Source organism: Charadrius vociferus, unplaced genomic scaffold, assembly GCF_000708025.1.
Source record: "Charadrius vociferus isolate BGI_N301 unplaced genomic scaffold, ASM70802v2 scaffold115, whole genome shotgun sequence".
Classification (NCBI taxonomy): domain Eukaryota; kingdom Metazoa; phylum Chordata; class Aves; order Charadriiformes; family Charadriidae; genus Charadrius; species Charadrius vociferus.
The window spans coordinates 3,297,384-3,303,383 of NW_009648636.1; positions in this window are offsets into that span (position 1 = coordinate 3,297,384).

Sequence of the window (6,000 nt, forward strand, 5' to 3'; positions counted from 1 at the left end):
CCCATGATACAGTTTGATATAAAATTTTAAGTGAGTGTTGTGATAAGACATAATTGTTTGAGGAACATATTCTGCCATCAGAAATATGTACCTGCCAACAAGCTACTGTTCCTCCTAAGGCAGGTCTTTGGCGCTCATGGAAATTTAAATTGGCGTAAGGAAGACTCAGAGTGGTATAAATTTAAAAAAAAAATAATTCAACCTGGGGTGTCTGAGTGCTTCATATTCAGTTCTTCTCTCTTACTGGTAGAAATCAGCAATAATTCTGTTTCAGCTGGTTATCAACCTCAGAGAGGTGTTAGTGAAGTGCTGGTATTGCTTGTGATCTGCAGACGTTACTTGCAGGTGCTGACAGGGTTATTTCTTGCTACTGGCTGCCGGTGAACAGTCCCGCGTATGCAGGTTTAGGTATACCTGAGAAGGTTTTCTTAATGAAACCATCACCAGGAGATTCACAACACATAGGCAGATGATGTCAAAAATCACAGCCAGTTTCAAAAAAAAAAAAAAAAAAAAGGCCCCCAAATCCATGTATGTGTCATTTAAATTCTTTAGTGCTACTTCAGCTGTGCACTGTGAGGGACGCACTGAATTCTGATGAGTGGATTTCTGGCTGGGAGCCGAATCTTTACTTTGGCAGCGCCTCACACTTGAATTATTTTTCTTCCTAAATTTGTACGTGAGATTGTTTTATTTAAGTGGTTTGATTGGAATTGAGTGGTGTTCGGAAGCAAGCCTTGCCGTGTTCTGTTTGAGATCGAAGTAGCTACAACAGGATCTGGAGCAATTCAGGCTTCTTTCTTGTGTGTGCCTCAACCCTGATGGAGAGAAACCTCCTTGGGAAAAGGCACGGAGTTCCCGAGCCAGCTCCCTGTGCCTGGGTGCCGCTGTGGTCACAGCCGGTGGGTTTAGAGGGCTGGGATAGTGTTGGCCCTGGGTACAGCCATAGATGCACAGACCCTCTGGTAGCGGCTTTTGGTTGCCATTCTCTGTTCCGTAGTTTCTTTCAAACGATTCGTCGTGTCGTCCATACACCATAACATATTTACCTATCCCAAAGCTCTTTGTTATTGAATGCCTCTGTGGTTATATGTGTGCACATGTAGATCCACCGGACACTTCAGCGAAGAGGGGCTTAGAGGTTTTGCAGCAGATCACACCGTCATTCAAACACAAAGCAGACACCAGGAACTTATCGTGAAATTAAACCAGAGTTGAAAAAAATCCTCTTTTTCTAATAATGCAGTTGATTGATTGCTGTTTGATTAACTCTAAACCTACTTTTTCTGTCACAAGAATTGCAAAAGTATTTGATTTAATCTGGTGCTTCTTTATACTGGTTTTGATGGATTCCGTTTCACTTCAGTATTAAATGTGCAAATTTGTTTTCCTACCTGAATATTATGCAAAATTCTCATCCAGGTACCAGAATGTGCGGGCTTTGCTACTCTTGTGCCTCTAGACGCAAAATAAGCATTTCTTTACTCAAAATCTATGAAGATAGAATCAGAGAATTACTAAGGTATGTTCAAGAAAGCACTAACTTCAAGGGTAAGCTCTTACCTGGTAAGATAAGAGTTAAGGAAAACCAAATATGTATTTTAAAAGTACATTTGCAGCTGTAGAGGTGATTTTTCAGCCTCGCCACAGGTTTGGCCATTTACTCACATCTATATTAAATCATTAGCTGATGAGGTCACTCTACCCACACACGTTTATTCTATGATTTGCAGGGTAGAAGACAACTTTGAGAACCAGGTAACCGCTTCATGAAGTCGTCCTGATGAACAGGTTCTCATGCAAAAGGAGTATTTGTTAGAAACTGCCACAGAAACGCCACCAACGCTTTCTCAAAATCAGAAACAAATATCTCGTGTGGTCCTGGACAATGTGTTTTTGCCATATTTTTCCTTTTTTTATACTGGCACAGCATAGCAAGTCTTTGGAGAGTGTTTGGGCCACTGAGGTAAAATGCTGTTTAAGTGCCGCTTTGGCTCTTCTCTTATGCGTGAACTACCACTGCCCGCAAGTGCGGTGGTGGGAGGAGGTAGGTGCTGCGGGCGTGATGTGTTGAGGGTGGCTGTGGTGGGATGTGATGCTGTGGTGGTCAGTGTGCTGGTGGAGGGTCTGGAGGAGGCCTTCATAAAGCTGTTAGCAGCAGTGTGGCAGCAATCATGCTGTGTCTTCTTAATAAGTGAGGCAGAGCAGTAAGCTTGATTCTTTCCCCTCTTCCCACACTCCACCAAAATCGGGGAAAAAGTCATTGGGAAGGTGTCTTCTGTTGGTGCCTTGGAAATGTCAGAAATGCCAGGAATGGTCTGCTTTTCTTAGTGTGTAGGATGGTTAAGGAGGAGCTTCCCAGGACTGGATGGAGGAGGATGTAGGACTGGATGGAAAGAATGGAAGTAATTAAGTGTATAACAAAGCAATTCTTACCTCATTGGGCTAATTAGTGATGTCAACAGGTATTACTAAATTGTCTTTTGAATTCTACTTAAAACAAAACAAAAAGTGACCGTTCCCTTCTTCACAGTTAATTTCTCACGTTTCTTGAGTCTTTTGCTGATCTCTTAGGCCTTTCCATCACCGCAGTCTTACAATCTGAATAAGGACTGAGCAGGTAACATGAAAACTAAAGAAATACTTGCTTTCATGCCTATAGAGAAAGGAAATTTGGAACCATAACTGATTTTTTTTTTTTTTTCATTCAAATGTCACTTTTTTAATACCAGTCAAAGCTATAATGTGTAGTCTGGACCACCGTCTCAAAAAACCTATTATTGTTAAAGCAAGCCAGACCAAATCAGTTACCTAACATGCAGACATAGCTCTTTTTTTGTGGTTTTTTGGTTTGTTTTTTTTTTTTGAGATGACCTCTTACTTAACTATTTACTCCCTCAGGGAACAAGAGAACTATATCTCTGCCATTTGAAAGAATTACTCCAGGCTGTCCCTGAGCATGGTCTGTTGCATGTCCTTTGTGGCTGGAGCTCTCAGAAATGCCTCAGCAGTATCTGCAAATGCATTTGGTAAACCCAGAACGTGGCTGTATATGAAGCCCAGTCAATAGGCCCGTAGAAGGGAGGACAGGTAAGCCTGTAATTGATGGCAGTCTCGCATCAATCCTTAACAAGACTTCAGGCATCACTAGAAGGTATTTAGGGACTTGCAGGATGGTGTAAATCACAAATGTTGGCTGCACTTCTGCATGCCTGCAAAGTTCAGAGGCATTAAGCTGAAGGTTTTCATTGTCTAAGTATTGCTTAGCGTGAAAGTTCAAAGCTATTTCTCTTCCCGAATTAAAGCATTATTGTAATCTATATGGGATTATGGTGTGCACATATATATCCTTTACCATTGGGGAAAAAAGCAATTATCCCTGATGACCTTTTCACCTCTGAGTAGCCATCTCATTCTGTGTCACTTGTCAATGTTTGAGATGTTATTTACAGAGCAAGCTTGTTCAGTGTAAGCACTACTATTTCAAGGGAAAATAGATGGATGCCATCTATTTCAGGTGAGTTGATCCACTACAAGGGTAGCAATGGGAGATGTCAGTCCCACGTGTGCAAAAGTTATACCCCAGCTGTGCTAAAATTAAGGGTTAAGCTTTAGAAAAGTACGTGTTTTGAAAATGTACATTTTTCAGTGATCCGGGGGTTTCGGCGCTGAACTTGCATTATTACTGTTGGTAGGACTCCAGCCTGCCCTGGGCCATAGAGGTCACTGGAAAGGCAAATGCCCAAGTAGCTTAAATGCCTGTAGCGAGGGGATAATCCAGGAGGACAGGCTGACGTCTGGCGTGTGCTTTGCCCTGAGAGTCTGCCGAGAGCCCAGGCTTCAGGGGCAGGGGGAGCTGGGGGTCCCGTGAGCCCAGCTGCCCTCCGAGGAAGGCTGGGGTTGGGCAACTTCAGTCCAGTCATTGGTCTAAAAGATTGATGGTCCTGGTCCAGGCCAAGCTCGATGTGCCAAGACTGAATGTGCATCTGAGCCTTCATTAAAAATAGTGGGCTAGAGGTATCTAACTCCCTTTATGGGAGCTTGAGAGCTTTTGGGAAGCAGCTGATGCTGGAGGGGGCGTCTGCGGTTGAAAAAGGGAGAAACATGGTGCTTGTGCTGATCTACTTTCCTTTCAGTGTTTTTGCTCTGAATTTATGCCAAAAGGTGACCAACTCTTGTGCCTAAGTGTAAGCAGGAAAAAAAACCCCCAACTTTGAGGGACAACCCTCGCCCCAAAACCCCAGGAAATAAGAAAGAGAGCCTAAGGAGAAACACGGTGAATCTTTGTCACTGAGCAGACAAATACGAAATTGCGTTCAGCCATTTTAGTTCATAATGGGAATGCCATAGTAGCAGTGCCAAATTCATGGTACCAGCTTTAATGCAGAAAAACTCGTCTTCTAGCACCAGGCCAGTAAGTCATGGTGTGGTCTAACTGTGCGCCACAGCATATCATAGAAGTGCATACAGAAACAATTTCAACTCAGAAAATACACGCTATCCAAAAAGTACCTTTCAACAAGTGTAATCACAGCGAAATAAATTGATCAGCACAACAGTACATTTAAAAATTTGTGATGTGTGACTGTGTGATTATCAGATATTAATTTTAAAAAGATAAATGATATGTGATAGCTTAAAAATAAGAAGTGTTTTAGGACCTTGAATGAAGCTGCTCAGATAGTTCAGAGGTGGACAGAAGAATTGCAGAGTAGTGTAGTAAAAAAGATCCTGGTTAATGGAATTTTCTCTATATACAGGGTGATGTTCAGTAATCGAGGCAAAAGAAATCATTATGTCAAAGCTTGCAAATGGAAGGGAAAGAACCAAAAGGAAAATAAAGCATTATGTCAAAGTGAGCAGTAACTCCAGAATGAGATTTATGCTTTTTTTATTACATGAGAGGTACTGCCTATAGCAAAAATAACTGGTTTATTAAGCTCAGGCTAGCACTAGACGCGAAGAAGAGGTAACAGTTCACAAACTGGAAAGCCATTATCAAATACGTTATGGGACATCACCAAATATTCTAGGTTACAAACATTCTTTTGGCTTTCTGCATGACAGAAAAGTGGAGCTGAAATCAAGCAAATAAAACTAATATTACTTAATGTTGGAAACACGTCATTGGGCAGTTTAAATTACAAGAGCGGTGTGCAAGAGAAGCACATGGGTTGAAGAGGCAGGTAGTACAAACACAGGCAATGATGCTTTTAGCAAAGACAAATGAATTCATGAAGCTGGTGACACTAAATGTGGAAGTGATTTATAGGAAAGTCTCCTAAGCCAAGGAAACCAAAAAAGTAGTCCAAAGGAGTCAATACACTAAAAGATGAGTAGATATTTTTCTTCTTTGTCTTTAGGACGTGGGCACTCGAGGTTGGAAAGTGCTTCAGCCTTCTATGCTGTGGTTTTATTTAGAAATAAATCCCAGCAACACCTGCTGGTTGGGTTGTGGTACATGGCCGCCGACCCTGGCCATGGGGAGAAGGTCCAAGAGCAGGAGTGTGGATCTTGGAGCTGCGGCTTCCCCGTGCCAGGGAGGATGCGCTGGGGGTGGGCACAGCCCGTGGGTGCCCTCTGCTCTGCCACGGCAGCGGGAGGCTGGAGCAAGGGATTGCTGTGTTGTAATTTAGATGTGTGGGCAGAATTATTTACAGAAGATAAGGGGAGGGGGGAAACTCTGTTGGTTTAATGGAGTCTGAGGTTTAGGTGCCTGGGCTGGGTGCGGTGAGAGTCGGGGTGGGGGACGGCGGGGATGGGAAGGCAGAGCAGCCAGCAGCAGCGTGGCATTTCCTAGCTGCCTGGCTGGAGTTGTAAAGGCAAGATTTATTGTTGAAGCAAAGGGCTGTGAGTAAAATAGAGCAGGACTGGGATCCCGAGTCTCTACATTGCTCATTTCTTTCTAACGAGCAGTCAACTCGCCGAGAAAACCAATGACTCTATTGGCAGCTTAAAAGTGATTACTGGAGGCTTGAAGCTTGGTAAACTTCTGAATTA